The sequence below is a fragment of the Lissotriton vulgaris genome, chromosome 1_1 (assembly GCF_964263255.1).
Source record: "Lissotriton vulgaris chromosome 1_1, aLisVul1.2, whole genome shotgun sequence".
NCBI lineage: Eukaryota > Metazoa > Chordata > Amphibia > Caudata > Salamandridae > Lissotriton > Lissotriton vulgaris.
In genome coordinates, this window is record NC_141685.1 from 1,313,791,569 (window position 1) to 1,313,819,369 (window position 27,801).

The window sequence follows — 27,801 nt, forward strand, 5'->3', positions numbered from 1 at the left end:
AGAAATACAAATATAACTACTAATAAGACTTCTGTGGCTCAGTCCGATCCATCCTCCTGTTACAGGAAGGTTGCTGTTGCTTGGCTAAATGAGGAACCACCAAGAGTTGTGCCTAACAATGCTGCAGCTGAGGTGGTTGCTGAAAAATACAGGGCAGTGATAGAGCATTTGAAAAAGAGTTGGTGCATGTTTACTATGAATGGATTAAGCAGATCTATAGTAAATACAGCGGAGTTTAGGAGGCAGAAAAAGGTGTTAGTGGTTTCGTATCGACCTTTGTCTTGGGTTTGTGGCCTGAGCTTCATTCATATATTAAGGAGAGTGTGATGTGTTGGCAGACTAAGGGAATCAAGGAGATCTTGAAATATGTAAAGTATTAGAGTGACTGTTTTTTTGCGAAGCAGAAAAAGAGTTTGGAGAAGTAGATGATTACCAAGACAAATCAGATTCAATGAAGCAGCAGAAATCAGATGATGAGTTCTGATTTGGATTTTGTTCGGCCTCTAAATTCTGGAATAATTGGAGCATGCAAGGTGGGAGAATGGGAAATGAGATGGTGCAAATAAAAGGCTGTGGTAAAGGAATCTTGAATAATCCTGGATTGGATGTGAATATTAATTTGTTGGAGAAGAGTACTGCTTGTCATTTCTGCTGCAAAATTGGGCACTTGAAACACAAGTGTAAACATAATACAGATCGAATTCAAACATATTGTGTTCCCCAGCTACAGCGGAATATAAATCAGATGTAGAGACAAATGGTTGCCCCAGGCCCATCGGCTTCAGTGCTGAATGTGCAAAATCAAGGGAAATTTTGTAAATGCTTTTAGCCCCAATGATGTGACAATACATAAGAAACAAGAGGTGTTATAATTCAGGATACCAACCCCATTCATTGATTGTGAATAATGATTTTCCTGAGTATTTGCCAGAGACTAATTTTCAATAGCTCTGCCTGAGGGGGCGGATGGTTGCATTATTGGTGAAGCCCTAGAAGTTGACCAGAGTAGTCCCTATGTAGATTGTGACGTGAATGGTTACCCCGTATAAGTTCTAGTTGACACTGATGCTACCCGCTATATGGATCATTCTGTAGAGGTTCCAAACTTGCCCCTCTCAGGAAGAGAAGCACAAGTTGTAGGCATTATCAATAAACAAATGGTTTAAAAGGGTATATCAGATGCCCCAGTTACAATAAGAACTATGATGGACAATCAGACAATCATCAGTTCATATTGTGCGAAGGGGTGAGACTGAGCTTGATTACAGGCTTTCTCTGCCGGTTCCTCGGGTTTGGTATTAATTGAAGAGCACGGTCTTCAGCCTCTTGCAGAACTCAAGAAGAGAGGCAGAGCCTTGATGTGTGGGGTGAGGTTGTTCCAGGTCTGTGCTGCTATGTAGGAGAATGAACAACCTCCTGTTCTGCTTCTGTGGATGCAGGGTGTGTGTGTGAAGAAATGAGTAATCCCAAGCGCAGATGTCTGGTTGGGTGTTGGAAGTGTAGGCGATAGTTGAGGTATGTGGATTCTATGTTGTGCAGTGTCTTGAATGCGTGGGTGAGAAGTTTGAATTGGCAGTGTTTCTGGATGGAACGCCAGTGGAGGTCTATGAGGTGTGGTTTGGGAGGTCAAGGACGAGTCTGGTGGTGGCATTCTGAATGGTTTCAAGGCTTTGGAGTAGATGGGTAGAGATTCCTGTGTAGAATGTGTTGCCACAGTCCAGTCGGCTTGTGATGAGGGCCTGCGTGATGGTGTGTCTAGACTTCAGCGGGAGCCACTTCATGATCTTCCGCAGCATATGCAGGGTGAGGAAGCTGGAGGAGGTGACGCCGTTGACCTGTGATGACCTTTGTTATCCAAGATGAGTACTAGGTTTCTGGTGTGGTCAGTCGGGGTTGGTGTGGGTCCTAGCTCCTAAGACTACCAGGAGGAGTCTCAGGGGGATCTTGTCCCGAAGAACTGAACTTCCGCCTTGTCCGTGTTCAGCTTCAAGCAGTTCTGATGTAACCAGCTGGCCACGCTGGTCATTCAGTTAGTGTAGTTGGTCCTGGTGCTGGTGGTGTTGTCTGTTAGGGATAGGATGAGTTGAGGGTTGCTGGCATAGGATGCTGATTCCGTGTGCCCTGATGATGTTTGCAGGTGTGTCATGCGTACATGGCCGGCTTTAGCGATTGTCGTGCCCAACAAAATATTTTGGCGCCACCTCCCCCATGACATCCTCCTTGAATTCCCTCACTACCATTGGGGCATAGTGCCCCTCATCTCTCCATAGCACCTCTCTCACATTCATTTCCATTGTTTTAAAGCACTGGTAAAGGCTGGCTTTACTAATAATAATGTATACCTCCCAAGCGAACCCTTTTTAGCAATATTAGGACTAGATAATGAAAAAATAAATTTAGAAAAAATACATAACGTCCTAATCTTTTTTAAGCAGTTTGCAAGCAGTTCTTTGAAGACAGTTCTGTAACAGTCATTTATTCAATATTAGGGTTGTATCTTATGAACTGCAGCAGCAAAGGGAACTCTGTGATAAAAATAGTTAGCCACTCAGCTATCCACATAAAATACAGATCTGTGATCTGCATGGTATACTTTCTATGCAGCAGGCATATTAACCCTCTGCACTACTATATGTCGAGCCAAATCGGCCACTAGACAAAACTCCGAGCTCTCTCTCTAGCAGAAACATTAATCACAAGACTTATCTTGACATTTTTATCGCTGCCTGAAAGCTGAATGCACAAGGCACTCAGCAGCAGCTGCTTTTAGTTAGTTGGTTTGACTGCCCAAATCCGACACTAGTTGAGGCATTCAAAACCTATTCGAACCAGATATAATGTTACTTAGACCAAAGAAATATTTCGCTTCTTAAATCGCCGCTTGAAGAATTTGTATGTCATAATTTATTACAAATTTTAAAGAGGATTTTAAAACTGTTTTGAAATGACTATCCTATTAATGTTTTATTACAAATGTATTTTTAAAGTTTGTTTTTCCCAGCAGAGAACTAAATCAAATACAAACTTGAACTAGTTAGTTATTGCAAATCACAGTGCCCACCCCCAAGTCAGTGCCCAGTGCAGCTTCACCATTCACCTAGCCCCAAAGCCGGCCCTGCATGTATATGTTGAAGAGGGGGCTGAGAGAGGATCCTTGTGGGACTCCACAGATGAATTCCTAGGGCTCCAAGGTGTTAGGTTGGAGTCTTACTTATTGGGGGTTTCCAGTGAGGAATGAGGAATTTCACTTGAGTACTGGTCCTTGAATTCTTGCGGAAGAAAGTCTAGCTACGAGTGTGTGGTGGGAAACAATATGAAAGGCTCTGGAGAGGTTTAGTCAGTTTCCGTCACTTTCTTCCGTCTGTGTCCAGGTACGCTGGTGTTTTTGGTTTGATGACTTCTGGCGTGGTGATGTGAAAGTGGATGATGGAGTGGAATGTCGATGTGAGAGGGGTGACATGGCTGAATTTCCCTGTGTTGCTGGAGGTAAAGATTGGGTCCAGAGTGTGCCCAGCATTGTGCATTGGACCCTTGACAAGCTGGGCAAGTCCAATGTTCTGTAGGCTTTCAAGCAGATCTGTGTAGTTGCAATCTGTGGGGTCATCCAGGTGGAACTTTAAGTCGTCCAGAAGAATTAAGTCTTTGAGGGAGAGGGCGTGATAAAGTTGCTGAAGTCAGTCTGTGGTCCAGTGGAACGGTATGCAAGGGTTAATTTGATGGAGGTTCTTTTGCCTGTCTGGAAATTGAAGTGAAAGTGTTCCGTGAAGGGGTGTCGAAGTTTGTGAATGTTGTGCACTTGATGGCGTACTTGTGGATGACCGCGAGTTCTCCACCTGGCTTGTAGAGTCCGTTCTGGTGTGCAATCATGTACCCGGTTGGTATGGCTGCGGCAATGTTGGTTGCCTTTGCAGGATTGAGCCAGATTCTGGTGAGGAAGAGAAGGTCTGGTGTGTGAGTGCTTCAGATTTCAGTAGCGTGTTTGCTGAGCAAACGTGTGTTGATCTGAAGGAGACGTTTGCTGAACTTTGATAGACAGCCAGTTAAACTCATTTAGGAACTATTCTTTGAAGATAACAATTTCCACGATCATTTCAATTATTCCGGGAAATCCGATGACATGCATTATGCAGATTGATTAACCATCACTGTCGATCCTTACTGATAACTCGCGAGGCTGCACCTTTGAAGGGAGAAAAGGCAATAGAAAAATAGACCTATACTTATGGACTCAAGATAACAAACGCTACCCCGAGAATAAAACACCTAAGTGGAAATGAAGAATATGCTGCCCAAAACGGAATTATTAGAGATTTTACACTCAACCCACTTTAGGAATATCCGAGCCAAAAGAGAATCATCCTGTGGGACAAGTAACCATCGTTCCAAAGAAGGCTGTCTATGTGAAAATTACGATAGGCTACAGCATTGGTTCTACTTGAGAAGTACCAGGGTGTAGAGAACACTGTTTGATAATCTGGCGGTTCCTGAGGAAGGTGGCTCTTACTGCTATCCATTGCCACCGAAACGCGTCGACCATGTCTATATAAAATCCTACATTTTGTAGTGACCCTGGCTTTGAGCATTAGACTAGAACCAACGAAACGCGACAACTTGCACAGATAATTTGTGGTGTGAATGTGTGTGACGTATGCATGTATGGTTTGATTGTTGGTCGTTCTCTACCTGGTCATATTGTGTTCATTATATGAATTTGTGAATTATATCTCATGTTGCCAAATTGTGTATATAAGAAATGTCTTTCTGTACTTTTTAATAATAATAATGTTTAAAAGATATAACAAAGGAAAAAAATAATTCAAGTGATAAATCAAAAAGAGAATGGAAATAAGTAATAGTAAAATGTGAGTTTTGTTTTGCCCATGATAGAATGTAAGAGGCTAAAACCCTCAAATAAATAGAGAGGTCATGAGGGAGTTTGTGCTTTGAGTAGTTGCTACATTATATTTCTTTCCCCTCTTCTCCCTGACCTGTGAATTAGTACTTTAGAGGGAGGTCCCATTACTTTCATAGAGCAAATGTGTGTTGTAGAACATGTATGAGAGCTTTTGTTGTGGTGCAGGTGTTGTATGTGGGGTGGGCTGTGTGTGGGTGGTGAGCACAGAAGTGTAGTGACAGGTGAAATGGCAGTGAGTGCAAGTGAAAGGACCTACCTTGGAATGAAGTTTTGGAGGTATCCTGGCTTAGACGGTTAGAGTGCTGCATCAGTGTCGCTGAAGGGGGGTGGTTGGACCAGAGTAGTGGCGCTGGCCGTGATGCAGGCACAGATGGGTGCAGAGGGGCTTACCTTTGACAAGCCAACTGTGCCCCCATTGTGCATGTCTAGTGCCACCATTAAGTAGGTCCTGGGAGGTGGGAGGAGCATGGGGGGTGAAGGCGGGTTGGGAGAAGGCTGGAAGAAGAGGAAGAAGGTGATGGATCACGTAAGGAGCATGGGGAGGTTTTATGACATCCTCTGGTGTTCCTATCAGGAATAGTTCCTATATTCTTCATTTGTTAGAAGCAACACAACAAATAAAAGGAATTGCAGTGGTCATGTGTGCTACCATTAGTCACATTGGGAAATAAATATACTGACCAAGTGACGAGATACAATGCGCTTGAAAAAGTACTGTTTTAATACCAAATCAGAAATGTTGCCGAAGATTTGTGTCAAAAGGTGTGTTATTTGTCAAAGCAATAATCAAGGAAAGAAAACTATTATGACTATTACTGATATTTGCAGATCAGAGGGCCCATTTACAAGACTTTAAGCAATATTCAAGGATAAAGAACTATTATGACTATTACTGATACTGGAAGATCAGAGGGCACATTTACAAGACTTCAAGCAATAATCAAGGACAATAACTATTATGACTATTACTGATATTGGCTGATCAAAGGGCCCATTTACAAGACTTCAAGCAGATTTAATTGAGAAGCCAGTTTACAGGGGCCCTAAATATGTTCTTGTGATTGTCCTGTTGTTCTGTAAATGGGCAGAAACCTATCCTTGCCGGAGATGTTACAGCATGACAGTTGCCAAGCCTTTGTCGAGGGAACTGATTATGCGGTTCGAATGGCCAAATTCTAATGAGACAGACCTTTGAATTTAATTCAAAATTGAAATTCTCAAACTGATTTGTACAAATCCCAAGATTGATCAGACGTTCCATTGCAGTTATCATCCTCAACCATCTGGCATAGTAGAGAAGATAAATGGGACTATCAAAAACAAGTGGCTAAAGTGTGTGTGTTGGACAGGCCACATGAAGGGCCGCTCTCCCCCGGCCCAACCAGGCCGAGCCCGGTCACGCAAGTACCACACACCACCATTGCACGTCCTCCGTCCCCTCAGGGACCCCTGCCCTCGAGCATGTCGACCTCGTGGGTCCGATCCACTGCCGGCCCACGCGCCCATCCTGGGCGCCATCTTGGACACTCCACCACGAGGCCGCCTGGCCCCCGATCGACCTCAACCCTGGGCCTGGCCCGGCCTCAGACATCCCGGCACCACCATCCACCCAGGAGGTGAGCGGGCAAGTCAATGGGAGAAAGAGGTGTCGATGGCTCTCCCCCGCCAAGTGCCACTCGCCCATCGCCTCCCCGGGCGCTGGCTCCACCCCCCTGCTGGGTGTCTGGACACCCTCATCCCGGACCTCCCGACCTCCAAGTGCGAGGGTCCGGACATCAAAGCACACCAGCCCTATAACTGGGGCAGCTCCAGAGCAGGAAGGCAGTTGTATCTTGGAGTCGAGAGACGCAGAGAAGAACTCATCCTTGACGGACTACTGGCGCTGCCATAGCTCTGTCTCGTGCACCATCGTCTTGCCTGCTGGCGCTGCCGCAACCTTCGTAACCTTCATATCCTTCATCGTCGTCGGGACCTGCTGGCGTGGCCGCGGACCGTTTGTAACCATCATCTTCATCGGGACCTGCAGGCTCCGCCGCGGACCGTCGTTTCCTTCGTCCATCTCGGGACCTGCTGGCTCCGCCGCGGCCCGATCATCTAGAACGCCGAGCTCGAGGATTGAGAGCTATTTTCATCTATTGGTAACAAGACTGTCCCGCTACCCTTTTCCCAATCCAGAGACCAGAATCGAGGGGACCCCTGAGTCCAGACCTCCTTGTATAATTTTACCGTGCCTAAAGAATTGCTGATAAAGTATCGTTGAACCTCAACCTTGTGTGGTGTCCGTCTGTGGGGGGGAAGTCACTTGTCTGTACGATCGCTGGAGACGGCTCTCCCCGGAGACCTCTCCCCTTATCCTCGGCCTACCCTCCCGGTCCGTCTAACAGTGTGCATCCACCATTTTTTTTAAAATGGTCAGATGCTGTTCCGCTTGTTCTGATTAGTATCAGAAGTACCCTAGACAAAAAGGCTGGTCTCTTGCCCCATGAAGTGTTAATTAAGTTTGGGCGAAATTTGCAAATTTGAGGGTACGTGAATTCACGCAAAAGCGAATTTGTGGTCCGCAAAATCCGCAAAGTTGCGGATTTTTTTATTTTTGCGTATTCGCAGGGTTTTTTCCAGTGCAGCTACCGCGAACTTACCCATGCAGTCGTACATGGGCGCGGCCATCTTGTTTTCAGTGTTCGCGTTGCGTATTTCCGTTTCCGGGCGCTAATTGCATGCTCGCGTTGTGCATTTCCTACGTGCGGGGTGCAATTGCGTGTTCGCGTCTGTTTTTGCGTGCTCCCGGGGAAAATATCGCACGAACTTACCCACGTGGTCGCAATGGTCTCGGACATCTTGTTTTCCATTCATTGCTATGGTTCTGGGCATGCTTTTTCAATCCTCCTTTAATCTTTGTAATCCTTTGTTTGTTTGAACTTTTTTAAAATCTTTTTTACTCATTATCTCTTTATTTTTCTACATCTATATTTTGTGTTTTTTCTACTTTTGGTTACTTTAAAACTACTTTTTCAAACTCTCTTTTCTATTACTTACTTTCCCTATTCTTTCCTATTTTATTTTACTCTGTCCAGGACCATGGCAAAGGGAGCCTGCAAAAATCTTAAGGGGAAGGGTCCCACAATCAGTAGCCGGCTCCCTTGGGGGCGCATAAGGGGGGAGGCAGTAACTGCCCGGGAGATCTTTAGCACGGTGGAGGTGGCCGCACTGGTTTTCTTTGTCCAGCGCCACCTCCCCAAGACTGTTGCAGCAGGCGGCAGGCCAGGTACCGGGTACTGGCTTCGGGAGTGTCGCCAGCTATGGGGAAAGTTGTGCCGGGCCATGTATAGGGAGTCTGTGGTCCAGCGCACCTACAACCAGGCGACGCACCAGTGGTCCGACATCCTGGACCGGGAACACGACCTGCTCGACCTGCTTGGTGTGGAGATCCCTGGGCTTGGTGAGTACTAGTAGCTATTTGATTACTACTTTGTTTTCTCCTGCTCTGTGTTATGAATGATATTGCAAATATTTGTTTTTCCGAAGAGCAAGAATGCTGCCGATTACATTGCAGGTAAATTATGTTTCAAAAGCTTCTGTGATTGCAGGTGTTCACCTGCTCACTGGCGGTGCTACTATGCTTACTTGTTTTCAATTTTGTGCTCGTTTGGCCTGGGTGATTATGTATGAGTGTACTTTACAGAAGTGTGTAATGCTAGACACTAGAGACTCAAGTCAAGTCCTTCCTTTGTACTCCTGCTGCCTCTAAGAAGAGATAGTGGTGGTGGATTGATAGTTTGAGTATATTATGACTGGTTATTTAGTAGGAAACTTTTTACTGGTCTGCAATCATGATGGGCTGTGTCTGTCACTTCACGTGCTGCGGAGTGCTGCCTGCCAGTCCTAGTAGTACCTTTTTGTAGTTGGTTTAGTGAGTTACATAACTTTCCAAGTAGATGGTCTGCAAATCCAGCAATACTAATATCCTAGTAGACCACATCAGATAGGTCAATAAATTTAGTGCAATTGTTGTCTATTTCCCCGAAATAATTTGTTATTGTTTTATTGAAATGTTTGATGTGGCTGACAACAATCATCCATGTTTGTGTCTTTCTTTCATGTTGTACATCAGCTCCCCCCAGGGGCAAGAGGACAGAGGAGGAGGTAGCGGGGCCGGCGGAGCAGGAACAGCAAGGCCATGATAGGTCCGCCGAGGGCCCCTCTGCTGGCACCAGTAAGTTTTCCTGGTAATATTATTAATTATACTTCTCTATCTTTTACAGCACCTATTTATTCCAAATGTTCCTCATAATTCTATTTTTTCCTAAATCGTCTTTGATCTTATTGTAGACTGTTTCTAAATTCTTATCCTGCCTCTACTATGACTTTCTGTGCTACTACTAGATTATTATTATTAGTCTGTCTGTGTAGCTAGCTAAGCTTGCACAGTTGGCAAAAGGTGTTAAACAAAACTCCTATTCAGCAATAGCTCTAGGCACTGAGTGCAGTCCTCTGGGTTGTCCATAATGTCTATTGAAGTCTTCTTAATGTTTATGCTTTGACAATTCACAACAATACAATGTCAGTGGCCACCAAGAATAAGATACTAGTTTACTTTTTGATTTGATATGAGGACATACTACTACTGTTGCAGGGACTATTCTGCACATACAGAACTATGGACAAGAAATAGGGCATTGGTGATAATAGGCGCAGTTAGACTTTCCAGTTTCCACATACCTCAGTCATAACAGAAGGTGAACCCCCAATCTCCTTATACTGAGACTAGCTAGTGTGTCAGAGTCATTATTTAGCTCCCAAATGCAGCGATGATCCCCAATGATTATACAACCCAGAACATAAGACTACGGAGTCAGAGTCCACTCCCGACCTCTCAGAGTCACGGAATCATGCTTGCAAATTGCAAACCCTTTCGCTCACTCACTCATGACCAAAAAACCACAGAGTTTATGTATGTTTTAAAGCTTTATTAAAAGTAAAACAACTAGCTCTGTGTGTACTCAGTAGTCAGTACATTACATTTCAATTGTGCATTATATAAAAACATGTATTACAATCAAATTCATTCATATAAGGTAAACAGTAAAGTCTTTCAAACTGAACAGTGGCTCATTTATTTTACACATTAATTGTGGGAGACCCCTCACCTGGTTGGGACTTAAAGTCTTGGTGGTGATGATGACGACTCCGAGTAACATCTTGCTCTTGTTCATACTCGTAGGAGGGAAGCTTCTGTCTGTTATGAGAAAAATGGTGCGTGTTAAAAAGCAAGCATTCATCAGTTATGCCAAAAAGTGTAGCTTCTTATCATGGCTAAGCATTACAAAAAACACCCTACCGTTCCGAAAGGGGAATTTTTTGTTTAGACTAGAGAGTCACAAATAGTTAAATTTGTTTAGTAACATATTTTTTCATTCCTAGACAAAATAGGGAGTGGTGTATGGCATCTAAAAATCTCACATGTATTTTTTAGGCGTAACACCATCGGCACAGCCAACCACCAGTGCCGGAGGCGGTCACTGCAGGGGTGGATGCGGAGCCAGCAGGAACTGCTGTGGGGGATGCCAAGGTGGTGGCGTGCAGTGGTAATCTTAAGCTATTATATTCCTTCCTTATCGAGATTGCAGAGTAGGCTCGCTGCAGGGGTGTATATGTTGTACAGTACAAGTAAGTACACTTTACTGTTAAGAAGACTTACAAATGTAGAACTAAGTTTTTGTCAACCAGGTAGAACTTAGAACTGAAGGCAGTCACCCTTGACTTCGCATTAGCAATAGCATTAGCGGCAGGAGTTGACGAGTAACCAATGGCCTACTCTAAATTTGACTTCAACTCAGCTGTGAAAGTTTTATTGAGAAGCCAAGTCAGATCAGAGATGAACTTGATGGATGGGATGAACGAAAAGGGAAAGAAGGGTGTGAGGAAGGACGAGCGAGTTAAATTAATGGCTGGCAAAGAATGATACGTGTTTTTGAATGCAGGCACAGTTGGCTGGGGAAACATCCTTCACAACATGGTGTTTACACCGCGCAACCTTTTACAACGCAGCCATTACAACGCAAGTCGTTACTACGACTTGCGCTGGAGGGCGCTCTTGCTTAAGGAATAGTTTGATTTTCTATTCCAACACCTTCCCTACTGTTACGTGTGCTGGAGTTGGAATAGAAAATGAAATTAATCCACAATCCAGCGCCCTACAACGCAAGTCGTTGTAATGGCTGCATCATAAAGTACCGCAATCAAAATGATCACGTTGTACTGACGTACATCCGTTGGCTGTGAATCTGATGCATGGCTGGTTGAAGGCTGAACCAAGGATGGGTGGAAGGAGAAATAAAAGAGGACTGCCTGGGTGGGTGAAACAGAAAATGTATGTGTGCGCAATATATCCGTTGGTGCAAATTCAAATGCAAGTCAAGCATGGATGCATGGCTGGCGGCTTTCAAAAAACAAATAAAAAGGGTGTTTTTTGGTGAGAAAATGTAAGGGTTGTCCATTGAGAAGAATGATTGACATTTACTTTGAATGGATGGATGCCTGGATGGTATCTTCCTCATAGATAGCATAGGTGTATGTAGAGTAGACAGAGTAGACGGTCACTGGATGAAGACTAAGAGTGTTACTTTGAAGAGCATGTAACACCGCACGTCCGTGCCAGAGTAGCAAAGCCGAGGAAAGTAGAAGTTGTAATATTTCAGAAAACGCCCTTGACTAACAGTAGTTTGCAAGCACAGCAAGTGCCTTCCTCCGGCGATTACGGGGACCACTCACTACCTCTGTTAATAATTTTTTTTCAACTCTGTCATTCATGTGTGGCCTATCGATGTTCACTCAATAAAAACAAAGCATGTAAAGTCATCCTTTATATAAGCAAATATCCTGTGAATGGATAGATGATCATATTATCTCCTTCATTTTCCATTTGTAGTAGTCAAGGGCCGCGCAGGGTGAAAGTTAATTAATTGAGCAGTAGCCCTTGTAACAGAGTATGGCCAGTGCCACCCGTAATAGAAAAGTAAGAGCTTCACCGCCTGCATGTACTGGACTGGTAACAGTAACCCAAGTCTGCATCATCATGGCTTGCGTCTGTTTTTCTTGGGTGCAAGCTGACTGCGCTGGCATTATGCCGACTTCCACAAGTTTACGTACTAATTTCACAAAACAAGAGAGAAGAAGACTGGTATACTGGCTGAGTCTAATGTAGTGAGTCCATATAGTGCTAGTAGAATTCCTGAAACTCCCACTAATGTTAGAGCAGAGGCCGACGAAGTTGGAAGTTCGATAGATACATGCCACACAAATGTTATGTACTGTGCTTGCAAGTTGCTAGTGCTACTGTGACACAACTTTCTGTTGAATTATTTTGTGTTAATCTTAAAGAGTATTGGACTTGGTTACAGTATTTTTCTTTTTCTTCATCTAGATACTCCTTCTTCTAAACTATCTCGGAAGGAGTTGGCTATCCGGGCCAGGCGCCGGAAGCTGGAGGCAATTGTTGCAGAATATCGGCAGCTGATGGCCTAGGAGGAGGAGGAATCGCAGTCGGCATCGACAACAGCTGTATCCTCCTCCGCTGCCACTGGGTCAAAAGGTCAGCGCAATCCTCCAGCGGTACGGAGCCGCGGTTTGGCAGCCACCCGCCGCCGCGGAGCAGCAATAACAACAGCTGCCCCCCACAGTGCCTGCAAGGCAAGGATGCACCGTTTGTCCCTGAGAGTGACCTACCTTGAGCAGTAGGTGGCCCAACTGTCGAGGCAGAAAGCCCTGCTCAAGGCCCTCCGTTGAGAGCTCCGCGACCACCTGGCCACAGGACAACGCCGGCAGAAGTAGATCATGGAGAGAGACTGTCCCTTGCCCCTTTTTAAAAGACTTTTGGGGGGGAATTGGGCGATCAGGTTTTTGGACTTTTGATTTCATGGACATTGGTTGGGGTTAGGGAGGGGGTTTTTTGGGTCTTGCGGGATAGTTTATTTTTGTTAGGGACAAAATAATTATTTATTTTCTACTGTAACATAGCATACACGTTTTATGTTTTATGGGGGAGGCCGAGTTGGGTTAACTCAACTATACGTTTGTTTTCCTGAAACTTAACTAGCTGCTTCATTCGAATTGTCTAAGTAATCGCCCAAATTGCTACAAAAGTGCCACTCACAGAGTTAGTGAATTCAATTGTCCTAGTACTTTACTAGTACTACCGTCAGTCTCTCCTCTCCTCCTACTCCATTATTCTTCCAGCCACAAAATGCTTATCTTACCTGTCATTAGTGTTTGAAAATAGGGCTAGGCACAGGGCTGGCTGCATGGCAAATGGCGATTAAGGTTGGCAATGGAATCCTGGACGGATGAATGACGTTGTTGTGGCGGTAGTAGTAGTGGTACACACTGGCAGTAGCAGCATATGAAAAAAAGGAAATAAGACATTGAGTGGCCTGAGAGGAGCGTTAGAACAGTAAGATAGTACAGTACCCAAGAACAGTGCCATAAATTAAATTGTTCAGAAAAGGGGGTGGTGATGAACAGAGTGTCTGAATTAAGCAGACCACTCTTACCCAGTCCAAAGATCAGGGCTTGCTCCATCACCGTTATTTATCTCACTGCACCATCCCAGCTCAGAATCTGGCTATATGCAAATCAGTCTGTCCCTGGCCCAGTGCATCATGGGAACAGGGCAGACTAAACTACCAAGCCAATTCTTCACCAGAAAGGAGACAAGCTACCGGGGACTGGTTTCTGGCATTTCAGCCGTCTTCGGCCCGGCTTGCTTGAATCCTGATGGTGCAGTGAGAAAGGGACTCATGTCTGAGTATACCCTGCCACACCTATAGTGGCCAAAAACGATTCAGAAAAGGGGGTGGTGATGAACAGAGTGTCTGAATTAAGCAGACCACTCTTACCCAGTCCAAAGATCAGGGCTTGATCCATCACCGTTATTTATCTCACTGCACCATCCCAGCTCAGAACCTGGCTATATGCAAATCAGTCTGTCCCTGGCCCAGTGCATCATGGGAACAGGGCAGACTAAACTACCAAGCCAATTCTTCACCAGAAAGGAGACAAGCTACCGGGGACCGGTTTCTGGCATTTCAGCCGTCTTTGGCCCGGCTTGCTTGAATCCTGATGGTGCAGTGAGAAAGGGACTTTTGTCTGAGTATACCCTGCCACACCTATAGTGGCCAAAAACGATTCAGAAAAGGGGGTGGTGATGAACATAGTTTCTGAATTAAGCAGACCACTCTTACCCAGTCCAAAGATCAGGGCTTGATCCATCACCGTTATTTATCTCACTGCACCATCCCAGCTCAGAACCTGGCTATATGCAAATCAGTCTGTCCCTGGCCCAGTGCATCATGGGAACAGGGCAGACTAAACTACCAAGCCAATTCTTCACCAGAAAGGAGACAAGCTACCGGGGACCGGTTTCTGGCATTTCAGCCATCTTCGGCCCGGGTTGCTTGAATTAAATTGTAGCCTAAGCAATGCTAAAGTATTCAATCAAAAGTTTAGTTAACTAGTACTTGCGTGGATTATGGCTTCTACAAGAACTAGTACTGAAGGACACAGCAGTGTAAACTTTTGTCACATGTAGGAGGATGTTGTTGTTGATGAATCCACTCGATGGCGGACATGAAATTCTGAAATGATTTGCAAATAATCATGGGTGTGTGTCAAGCAGAATATGAATATATCCTCGGATTCCTTCACCTGCCTTTAAATTGATTTTCTGTTGCTTTGACCTTATCCACCCTAGCAAGCGTGTGGAATTATTGCTGTCATTTACTCACACACCTCAATGAAAACCACACAGCCCGGGAGAAGAGGGTTAGGGTTTGAAAAATGGATGGGAATGGGGTTTTTTGGGAAATTTTTTAGAGAGAGAAAAAGAAAACACAGCATGGAGAAACAACAAATGAAGAAAAACAAATCTACGATACAACCATATCCAAATCTTTTAAGGGACTTAAAGGAAGTGCATGCATGAAGTTGTTTGCTAAGTGGACGGTTAGGTTAATGAAAAGTAGTACTACTTATACTACAACTTACTAACTAGTACTAAACAATTAGACAGTACAGGGCTGCAAGAATTACACAATTTCACTTGCATATCTGTCCTCAGAGAGAATAAACACTTAGTAGTATATTAAACTAGTTTTACAAATAGCGAAGAAACTTATCAATTAGCTGTGGGGATGAATTTGAAGCAGAGAGCAAACGCACCGAGTCGCACACTCATAGAATTTCACAAGCAACAATAACATTATTTAAAAGATAAGGACAAGTGAAGTGGATACTGTAACTGTATGTTGTAGTTGTCCTGGTCACATTGGGAAGTTGCATGCATCCAGCTATTCCTCTTATTCGCGGTACTCCTCCATTCCATCGGGCGCTCCGTCGATCAATCTTGGTGACCACACTGTCCACTGCCTGCCTGGCGGATGTGGAATTGCGGATTGCTATGGTAAGTAATGTGTTTCCCATTGCACAGGGTAAGTGCCGGCCTGTAAATGTCGATGGAAAAACAGAAAGGGAATGGATATTAAGACACCTCGGAGGAAAAATATAGGGTCTAGTGTGTAGTTCAAAAATAACACTTTCACTTTCAGAGGCGACAGTATTACATACATGCATAATTTCTAAAGTGCCTACTCTGAGTCTGTTTCCAGGATATGAATTAGCACACAGCAGGCCAGGGCCATGCATACTGTCAAGGCAGGCACCACTGAGTGAACCAACCTCCATGTAGCATACCTCTTGACACAGACTAGACAGACATGTAGTTCTGCTGTGGTTGTTGTTGACTTGTTTACCTGTTTGCCACTCATGAAATGGCCATAGTTCTTCCGTAAACCGACGATGATGATCCATTCATCCCAGTGAGTGACTGTAAAGATATTATGTAACTTTGATCATCAAGACTCATCATCATCATCATCATGGTATTGGCAAACTCAATGTTGTTCATGCAGTCAAAGTCTACACACAGTAAGTCCAAGGACATTTCCATATTAAAAATTAAAACGTAGTTGCCTCTGCAATAGAAGTATAATTTGCATTAAACAAGGTAAAAACAATAGTAGACTTGAGCATTTAGTGTGTAAAAGATTAAATAATAACAGAACACATAGGATTCATTTCATGCACAACAAAAAAACAGCAATTGCTTTCATCAGAGCCAGACATCCAGTGTTGTCCAGTGCATGCCATCTCACCATTCATTCATACAGTACCTGTTCCACTTTTTGTCAGCATCTGAAGGGCCGCAGGGCAGCCTCCCGTGTGTCAATTTCAGAAGTAACAGTCAGCATAGTAATTCCAGTCCCACTTCTTTTGAGGGGACTCGTCTACGAAGCGACAGTTTCTTGATTCTGCGTAATCCAGCCATCTGCCTTGAGGTAAATGGATAGGGGGAGTCTGGAGGAGGAGGATAGAGGAGCATGACTGAGTTGTGTGAACTTGTTAACTTCAGGAATGCAGACAGCAGCACCTTCAAAAAGGAAATAAGACGAAGACAGTGCTGCTGATGGATTTGTTGTGATTAGAGTTTTGTTGTGGTAAAAGTTGCAAAACAAAGAAATACACCCAGGAATAAAAGGGAATAAAAGACAAAAAAAAAGAAAGTCAGTATTTCAGGCCTAGGTGTCAGGGAAGTAGAGCTCGTCCTCAAACTCTATGGATTGAAACAGGAGTAGATCAGCTAATAGAGAAGAACTTCCGTCACCTTAGTCGATGTCCTCTTCTTCCTGCGTGGATTCACATATTTTGTAATCTGGTGGTATGAAGTGCTGATTCTTCTTGAATATTGCTAACCTCTCCACATTTTTGGGCGAGAGGCCTGTCCTTTTTGAAGTTACAATGGCACCAGCAGCACTGAAAACACGTTCAGAAGACACACTTGCGAGTGGGCAAGACAAATAATTTAAAGCCAGCTTGGTGATCAGTGGCCATTGACCCCTTTTCCCATACCAATAGAGCAATGGGTTATGATCAATGAAGACGTCTGTTGGGTCATGCAGATAGGCCTGCACCATCCACTCAAGGTCAGGCAGGGGTGCTCCACTTTGCGTACCAAGGAAGCCCGAGGAACATCAGTTAAATAAATGTTGCATCTGTCGTGCTTCAATTAATATTTGCAACTAGGCATTTATTATAACACAACACACCCAAAAACGTAAAGACACTAAATAAAAATTGCAATTCTAATCCAAAATGGATGTTTAAATTAATAGAAGAGATATCACACAGAGAGAGTTGTTTCGTGCACCACTGAGTACCCCTGGGCATAATGGATGAAAGCAAGGCAGACTGGGTGCAGGCCTATGGCACAAAGCACACTGCCTGGCTTCAAAATGGCCCCTAGACCCCCACCCACATGGCCAGGCCCTGGACTAGGCCTCAAAATGGCCCCCACCCACATGGCCAGGCCCTGGACCAGGCCCCAACAACACCCAAAAAATCAAAATACACACAGAAAATCACCCCAATCCAATGGCATCCATGCCCTAAATTATGTTTAAATTCAAGAGACCCCACAGAAAGACATGGCCCATGCACCACTGAGTACCCCTGGGCATAATGGATGAAAGCAAGGCAGACTGGGTGCAGGCCTATGGCACAAAGCACACTGCCTGGCTTCAAAATGGTCCCTAGACCCCCACCCACATGGCCAGGCCTTGGACCAGGCCTCAAAATGGCCCCCACCCACATGGCCAGGCCCAGGACCAGGCCCCAACAACACCCAAAAAATCTAAATACACACACAAAATCACCCCAATCCAATGGAATCCATACCCTAAATGATGTTTAAATTCAAGAGACCCACAGAAAGACATGGCCCATGCACCACTGAGTACCCCTGGGCATAATGGATAAAAGCAAGGCAGACTGGGTGCTGGCCTATGGCACAAAGCGCACTGCCTGGCTTCAAAATGGCCCCTAGACCCCCACCCACATGGCCAGGCCCTGGACCAGGCCTCAAAATGGCCCCCACCCACATGGCCAGGCCCTGGACCAGGCCACAACAACACCCAAAAAATCCAAATACACACAGAAAATCACCCCAATCCAATGGCATCCATGCCCTAAATTATGTTTAAATTCAAGAGACCCCACAGAAAGACATGGCCCATGCACCACTGAGTACCCCCTGGGCATAATGGATGAAAGCAAGGCAGACTGGGTGCAGACCTATGGCACAATGCACACTGCCTGGCTTCAAAATGGTCCCTAGACCCCCACCCACATGGCCAGGCCCTGGACCAGGCCTCAAAATGGCCCCCACCCACATGGCGCCAGGCCCAGGACCAGGCCCCAACAACACCCAAAAAATCTAAATACACACAAAAAATCACCCCAGTCCAATGGCATCCATGCCCTAAATGATGTTTAAATTCAAGAGACCCCACAGAAAGACATGTCCCATGCACCTCTGAGTACCCCTGGGCCTACTGGCTAGTGTGGCTGTAACAGGCACCCCAGAATTAGCTACTCAATAAAATGCCATAAATGATATTTACATTCAACAAAACTCACAGAAACAGTTTATCATGCACCCATGACTAACCCTGGGCCCACTGGATACTGTGGGTACCCACAATATATATTTTTTAAAGTTGTGAAAAATTGTATAAATTGTAGTTGCAGCAACTGCAATGCCCCAAACAAACAACACCAACTTACTTGTAAAATCTCAAATCCAAAAGTGATCCCCAAAAAACATCCTCAAATACAAATATCCAGCAGCAGCCACAAAGAGTAATCCTTCCAGCTCCAGATCCAAATGAAAAGTGACCAGGACATGGAGAAAGCACTGGGAGGAGCCTGCTGGACAGTAACAGGAAGTTGGAGACTCTGGGGCACTTCCTCTCTCCACCCCCCCCAAAAATGTACTCCTATCACAAAAAATTGCAGCCAAATGCCAATCTAAGGAGTTATTCTGATCCAAATCATCAATTTCAGAAGGTTTATGCTGCCAGCGATAGATTTCTTGTGTAGATTGCAATTTTTGCTATTTCGGGAAAGCAAGCTGTTTAAATCTCCCGCCGGATGTCAGCTGCGCGGCGCATCTATGTGATCGCAGGCCTTTATGACGTATTCACGTTCTGAAAGTCTCCCAGTGCAAGATGGCGGGACGCTATGACGTACTCGCGGTCGAAAAGTCTTGCGCGATCACGCCATGACGTACTCGCGGTCAAAAAGTCTCGCGCGATCACACAGCAAGATCGAAAATGGCGCAGCGAACGCAAACCGGGAGAAAAACAACTCGGCAAACTCAGAATCACAGTAAGTCAACGCCGCTCGCGCAAGATTGTATTTTTGAAGCGCGACCAAGCAAAGAAAATCTGCCAACTCGCAAATTGCCAATTCTTTGACAATTTCGCGCAATTCACGGACCACGAAATTGTCAAAAATTCGCAAATTCGGAGGAGGAGCTTAGCGCGCTTCCAAGATGGTCGCGTGAGCACAGGGCTCCCCGGACCCTCGCCACTCTCCGCAGCTGATCCTGATAACATCCTGAATTCTTGGACGGATTCTTGAAGATGAACCTTGGCTGAGTCCATAACTCTTTTCAGATTTTAATTCGGACTCGGGAAACCGAAATTACAGCGATTTGAACTTTTGAGGCCCACCTTGAGGCGAGCCGGGGACTTGGTGACTCGTGAAGCCGGGACGAAGTTGCACAACAACCACAGTGGGGTCTCCTCAGTAGCCCTACTCCAACTTTCAATTTCGTTTCTGAGTCCTGGCATGGTCTGATTACGAGACAGTTTCACTTGGTCGGGGACCTGTCCAGCCTCCATTCAGTGCGAGTGCTACCTCACCATCACAGCCGCTTGGGTCAAGTCGTGACTTTGTTTTGGCCGCACGAACCAGTTTTTGTGGATTTGTGGTGCCTTGCCCGCAGGCGGCCATTTTCACTAGGTCTCGCGGGCTCCTCCGGGGCGCATCTTCCAGCATGGCAGCCAGGGGCGACGTCGAGAAACGGAAGACTAAGACGCCCCTTCGCGGGGGACCGGTCCAATCCAACGTTATGGACCGGTACACTCAAGCCAAAGGATCCCCTGGAGTCTCCAGTCGTACCCCGGAGGACGCCAAAGAGGACCCATCCGCCCTTACTGATTTGTCCCTGCAAGACATCATGGGCGCCATTACCAACATGAAGGAGACCATAGACCAGCAATATGAGGCTCTTGCTCATAAAATCGACACTGTTGCCATTGATGTCACCCTGATCAGGGCCGACCTGTCCAAGACTAATGAGAAGGTGAAGTCGTTGGATCTGAAGACTTCTAGCCTCACGGCCGATGTGTCGGAACTTCAGACCGAACTTGGCAATTTGAAATCGGCCAATGACTTGATGTCCCATCGGCTGGAGGATTTTGAGAACAGGGCAAGACGCAGCAACATCCATGTCATAGGTGTCCCGGAAAACCCCAAGATTCATTCGATTGACCTCCTGGTTGAAGATCTTATCCTGAACCGCCTTGCCCCTTCTGGACTGAGCAAGTTCTTCGCAGTGGAGCGCGTCCATCGTGTTCCGGGCGGAAAGCCTAAGCCAGGCGCTCCTCCGAGGCCTATCAGTGCAAATCTTTTTCATTTCAGGGATCGTGATGCTATCCTGCAGGTATCGAGAGTGAGCGGCCCGGTGCAATTTGAAAATTCCACGGTTAATTTTTACCCGGACTTTACTCAGCTTGTTCAGAGACAAAGGATGGGCTTTCAGGGAGTTAAACGACGTCTCCGGGACTTAGGATTGAAGTACGCGATGCTTTTCCCTACTAGGCTTCGTGTGGAATACGAGGAACGGACATTCTTTTTTGATCTGCCTGAAAATGTGAATGACTGGCTGGATTCCCTGCCTGGCTGAATCGACCGGACGGAGCACCCTGGTGGTGCCGAGGGTGGTGAGCCTACACAGAAGTGACTTTTCGGCCCCTGATCTCCAAATACTAGACATTGCTCATCTGGGTTCTATTTCTTCTGTATATTATGTTTTATTGTTGTCCCCTTTCGGGTGGCGGGAAGGACTGGCCTCTTTCCTCCTCCAGGGTCTTTTTGTAGAATGGGGATGTTAGGGCGACAGGCACACTGCATGTTGGGGTGGCTTTTTAGTCTACTGCAGGGGTGCAGGGAGGGGGAGTTGTAACAGGCGTTGGTTGGGGGGTGGGTTGGGGTGTTTGTGATTGTGTTTTTCTTTCTCAAGGCGACGCATTAGTTTCTTCTTTGCTTCAAGTGTCCTGCTCTTTGTGGGGTGACTCATGCATCATTTGTGGGGATGGGGGTAGTGGGTTAAGGTTACTATCTTGGAATGTCAATGGATTGGGTGATCGCATAAAACGGGGTGTTGAACTGCAGTATCTGCGTCGCTTGTCTCCTGATGTGGTACTCTCGCAGGAGACGCATTTGGTGGGAAATATGTGTCATGCTATGAATAGGTGGGGTTATCGCTTGGTCGCACACTCCGGGTTCACCACTGGCTCCAGAGGGATGGGTATTCTGGTTCGGTCTTCTCTCCCTCTAGAGATTGATAACGTAATCCTCGAGAACAGAGGGCGATATGCCGCCCTCACTGGTAGGTGGGAGGGTAAGACTCTTTCATTGCTCACTGTCTACGTTCCCCCGGGTCTCCAGACCTCCACCTTATCCGATGTTGGCCGTGTGATGCTGGAGCTCCCTGATTGTATTCTCCTTATGGGGGGGGGGTTTAATTCTGTGCTTTCTGGCAATATGGCACGTCACCCCCCAGAGATCTTCCTAATTCCCAGTCATGGCTCAGTGGGTTCTTGAACACCTTTGGTCTGGTGGACTGCTGGAGGTTAATGCATCCTACACAATGCCAGTACACCTTTCACTCTGGGGCCCATGGGAGTCTCTCCAGGCTTGATTACATCCTTATGCCGGCTGCCCAGTCTTCCTCTGTTGGGGAGATCAGACACTTGGCCCGGGGCATTTCGGATCATTCTCCATTGTGGCTTTGTATGGACACTGGGGTGCACACTGCGGGGCGGATCGCCCCTATCAACCCTTGGTACCTTCGTAATCCCAAGACTCGTAACAGTCTGATAAAGGCCCTAGACCACTATTTTCTGGAGAACGAAGGGTCCGTTTTGTCCTCTGTGTCCCTGTGGGAAGCCTTTAAAACTGTGATTCGCGGACAGGCCCTATCTTTAATAGCTGAGACCAAGAAAGCTAGGAATCAGGAGGTTGTGAGTCTGGAGGCCGAAATCCTGGAATTGGAGGCTGACCTAGAATCAGGCGTTACCCAGGATAGACTCCACGCCCTTGGTCTGAAGCAGTTTGAATATAAATCCCTTGTCACGGATGCAGCCAAGACAATGTACAGGGAACAGCAGGGTAGACTGTATGATGTTGGGGATAAGGCGGGTAAACTGATTGCTTGGCTTGACAAGAAGGGAAGAGCGAATCGTGTGGTCCCTGTTATTCATACTTCGGAGGGCGTGAGTGTGACTGACCCTGGCGAGATTGTGGAGTGTTTTGCTGATTATTTTCGTGTGGTGTACTCCCCGGTGTCCGATAGAGACGAGGATGACTCCCACTCATTGCTGCGGGACATTGCGCTGCCCTGCCTTTCTGAGGAAGATCGAGACTGCATGGAGGCCCCGTTGTCTGTAGACGAGATTGCGACCGCAATTCGTTCTCTCCGTTCGGGCAAGGCTATGGGCCTGAACGGCTTGCCTATTGAGCTATACAAACTGCGCCCGGATAAAGTCGCACCATATGTTCGGGATATGTTTCTGGAGTCTCGTGATGTCGGCGCCCTCCCCTGTGATCAGCGTTTGGCAACGATCGTCGTAATTCCCAAGGAGGGCAAGCCTCGTGATCGTTGCGCATCATACAGGCCTATCTCCCAGTTGAATGCTGAGCCTAAGGTTCTCGCCAAGGTCCTCGCTAACTGTCTACTTACAGTAATTTGTGACCCGATTCATCCGGATCAATCCGGTTTTATTCCACACCGGAACACTGCTCTCAATTTGCGGCGCTTACATGGTGTTCTCGCTAGGGCGGGGTCTCTTCCAGAGCCGGCCATCTTGGCTTCCTTGGACGCCACTATGGCCTTCGATACGATTGAATCGCCCTATCTCTGGGCCGCCCTGGCGAAATTTGGTTTTGGATCGGAATTTGTCGGATGGGTGAAACTTTTATATACGGAACCGCTGGCTCAGGTGGTGGTCAATGGTCGGGTGTCCCAGTCCTTTACTCTCGGGAGGGTACTAGGCAGGGGTGCCCGCTGTCCCCCCTGCTCTTTGCTCTTGCCTTAGAACCGCTTGCAGCCTGGCTCCGATGGGAGCCGTCGATAAAGGGCATTCGGTGGGCCCCCGATTTTGAAGACCGAGTCTCGTTGTACGCCGACGATATCCTCCTATACCTCACCTCCCCTCGTAAATCCCTTAACGTCCTGTTTGACGTTCTCACCTCGTTCGGCAAGAACTCTGGATTGATCATAAATTGGTCTAAATCTTGTGTATACGCCATCTCGGGCGGCCTCCCCCCATTACCAAGTTGGTTTCCCATTCAGATCTCTCAATCCGGCTTCAAGTATTTGGGGGTCTTTGTATCGCTAGACCCAGCTGCCCGCTATGAGCACAATCTCCTTCCTCCTCTCCGACGATTGAAATTAGACGTGGTTCGGTGGCGTAGATTGCCGTTGTCGCCACTTGGTCGCGCGGCACTCTTTAAAATGATGTCCCTGCCCCGGTTTTTATACGCACTCCAGAACTCGTTTGACGTTATACCGGCAAGCTACTTTCGGGAGGTGGAAGGTTTACAGAGGAGGCTCGTTTGGGACGGCTGCGCACGTATTGCTCTTGCAAAGCAAACTCTCCCCTGGTATGACGGGGGCATGGCGCTCCCGGATATCAGGAGGTATTATTGGGCCTCCCAGTTGTCCGCAATCAACCACGCAATGTATGCCCCCAGTCCAAATCCGGCTTTCAAGATGGATAAACACCAGTTACCAGGCGGTAACTTCAATAGAGCGCTCTACTCTCGGACGGCGGGGAGGAAGCTAACGGGACCCACCAAGATTGCGGTGCGTGTGTGGAAGGATGCAAACGTGGCCATGGGATGGAATGATCGATTGACACGAGCGACCCCTCTGTATGCTTCTGAAAGACTGGGATGCCTCTGGACAACGAAAGGTTTTGAGAAATGGGATATGATCGGTATAAGCAGAGTGGGTGACCTTTGGGTGAAAGGCACGGTCAAGACCTTTGAGGTGCTTCAGAGTGAGTATGAGTTGAGTGATAAAGAGTTTTTCAGGTATGTGCAGGTCCGCCATGCTTTGACATCGGTCTTCGCTACCGATGCTAATGTTCCTGAGTCCTCCTCACTCGAGGACCGTATACTTGATGGTCATCTGCCCTATAGTACGATCTCATAGATCTATAAGAAATTAATCAACAATCGGGCAGATCTCCTTGTGCGTCTCAGAGAGGCCTGGACCGGAGACGGGTTGGAGTTGGATGACGAAGACTGGCAGTCAGCACTGTCTTCCCCGAAAGGGGTTGCCATTCCCGCCCATCTCCGTCTTGTTCAACTCAAAATTCTTCATTGGGTATATGTTACCGATCCTCGTTTGGTGGCTATGGGCTTTTCCTCGGATGGGTTATGCAAGCGTGGGTGTGGATTGAGTGCTACCTTTCTTCATATCATTTGGGAATGCCGTGAGGTGGAGGCGTATTGGAATCGTGTGCATGCGGTAATGGAGTGTGTCACCGGGGTCGCTTTGCTGCCTGAGGCTCGGAGGTGCTTGTTGAATGTGTGGGAGCCGAATGATTACAACGTCGCTCAGGCCCGGTGGGCGGCCCTTGGGAACATGATCGCAAAGAGGGATATTGCGCAGTTGTGGGGTTCCCGACGGCCCCCCACCGTGTCAGTATGGAAGGAGAATATGGACTGGTGTATGTTTAGAGAGAAGACTGTATACTTGGCTAGGGGCAAGCCTAGGGCATGGAATAAAATCTGGGGTCAATGGAACGCCTACCGAGGGAACATTTGTACGCCCCCGTTTGAGGACAATCCGGACAGTTCTCTGTCTCCCTGATCCTGACATTCCTGGAAGAATTTACTTATTTTCCTGATTGTCTGACTTCCCCAATGCCTCCCCCCACCCTGGTCATCTCTATTGCCTTCCTGATTATCTTTCCTGTATTGAAGGTCCCCCCCGTCGGAGCTCGACCTTGTCCATAATGCTTTTGGTCTTGAGATTTTTTTGTCTGTTTTTTCTTTTTGTTCTTTTCTAAAAATCAAAAATACTTATATCCTGATTCCTTCCTGTGTTGCAGAGAACTTTATCCTGTATTTATGCTGGACCTCTAGGGTATCAGTCGCTGCTTTGTGATGTTTTACGATTGCTTTTTATGTCCTAGAGGCCGGCCCCGGTGGTTGTAGGCCCATACTTGTAATGATACTGGTATTGCACAATAAAGTTAAAAAAAAAAACGCAAATTCCGCAAGCTGAACTGATTTTCAGCCCATACTTAGTGTTAATGGGTTGCGCAATGAGAATAACCTACATCCCCTCTGCAATACTTGTGGTAATAATTGATGACATCATGTTACATTACTGTAAAGGTCTTCTTTGCATCAGGTCAACTTGATAACACCATGAACAAAAGAAACCCAATGCTATCCATTACCTCCATGTGACTGGATCCTGCTGAAAAAGCATGTCTTCAAGACCTGCCTTGAAGAGCTTTGGAAGGGTTCTTTTCAAGTTGTGCTTGTGACTAACACTGCTATGAAGTGTGCTAAAGTCCCGCAGTGGATCTATGCCGCTCGCATGAGAAAATTGAAGATGGCAAATAAAGAAGCAGTGATAACAACAACTAATTCAAAAAGTCAAGCTCAGGTTCACAGTGTTGCTCGAGAGGAGGGTAAAGCAAATGTGGAAATTTTGAAACTGGTGAAACTGCTAATGGAATTGGAAATCCTCGTGAAGGTACTAGCGGCAGTTTCAAGTCAAAGAACGCAGTGAAGAACTGTTGCAAAGTCACAAGGAGCAGCAAGAAGAAGGGGTATCTGATGCAATTAGTGAAAATATCCTACTGATAAATCTTTTTATTTTATTTATTTGAAAGGTTTTATATAGCGCTGGCTAGACCCGGAGGTATCAGAGCCCTTTACATGAGTATCAGACCATAGTTGCAGGTTACATTGTTACAGTAGTTGCACAGTTATTAAAGCATAGCTACATAGTTACATGTTAGGTCGAGACAAACAATAAGGGCATACGCGTAAGGGAAAAAAGCAGGCAAGGGGAGCGATTCAGAGTGGAGGGGGTAGGAGCAGGGGAAGTAGACAGCGAAAGAAGGAGGGAAAGAGGAGGAGGGAGGGTGAGAGCCACAGTATGAAAGAAGAGGGGGGAGGGTGTCGGGAGCACAAACCGGTAGACGAGTAAAAGCTGCGTCCAAAGTCCAATAAGAGGTGATCCCAGGGGAAGTGGTATCATTCCCCAACTCAGATGTGAGAGGCTACCTTTACACAGTAGACTCTCTTAGAGGGGTCTCTGAGACTCCAAGGCTTACCTAATGGATCCTTCCCCAAAAAGGGGAGAGGGAGTGCTTTGGCAAGGGTAGCCATACCATGCCTCAACTGTGAGTGGCTCCCTAAGCGCTGTGGACTCTCTCAGAGGGATCACTGAGACTTCAGAGTATAAGTAGTTGGATCTTTCCCCAACAAGGGGAGAAGGAGTGCTTAGTTAAAGGGCAAAAGGGGCAGGGGGCTATGCTGCATAGCAGGCACGGGGAGAGATTAAGGGGGGAGGGGATAGGAGATGGGGAAGTAGACAAAGAATGAAAGAGGGAAAGCGGTAGGGGAGGGTGAGAGAGAGCATGTAAAGAGGGGGGAGGGTGCTTTACGCAGTTGACTCTCTCAGAGGGGTCTCTAAGACTCCAAGGTCTACCTACTTAATCCTTCCCCAACAAGGGGAGAGGGAGTGCTTTGGTAAGGGGCACCATACCATGCCTCAGCTGTGCGTGGTTCCCTTGACGCTGTGGACTCTCTCAGAGTGTTCACTGAGACTCCAGAGTAAGAATATTAGATCTTTCCCCAACAAGGGGAGAAGGAGTGCTTAGTCAAAGGGCAACAAGGGACAAGGGGCTAGGAGGAGGGTCGGAACTGGCAGGACAACAGAGGGGGAACAAATGGCAAAAGAAAATCGCATTAATTACAGAGAGATAACACAAACAATATCCGGATAAATTAGTGATCCAGAAAAAGACAGGATCCACGAAAGGCAAGGGTCAGGGAGGACAAAGGGAGGGAGTCAGTGAGTTGATGAGTCCCACAGGGAAGAGATACGGATAGCGGAAAAGGAAATTAATACGTTGTAGAGTCACTCAGGAGATAAATGCAAACGCAATAAGCTCAGAATCACAAAATGGCGATATCAAGTACAGAGAGCTACTACATATAATAGTGGTTAGAGTTATAACTATGCAAAATAGTAAGTTCACTCAGGGTTCTATAATCACAACGATTAGGATAAAAACGATTGCATGTTACGTTTCAACAGAGTGAACTGAGAAATAAGACATCCAAGGGGGTAGAGAGAGGGAGGGGAGGGAGATGAGATAGGTTATAGGAGAGACAGGGACCTGGGGGGGGAGAAAGAGATAAGGCCGTCTAGCCGAGGAGCAATGTCTGAGGGTCGGCTGGATGAAGTCCTCAACTCCTGTGTTCCCATTGGTGGAGATCCAGCGTCTCACTGAAGGTAGTACATCGTGCAGGCACAATTATTGGGGTCATACAGGCAGGTCTCTAATTGCAACCCTCTACCAGCCGAAAGAGACAATACCGGCGAAGAATGCAAATAGGCGCAAAGACTGCTAGATGGTCTCTCGGGCAGCGATGTCCGTTCTCATCACACC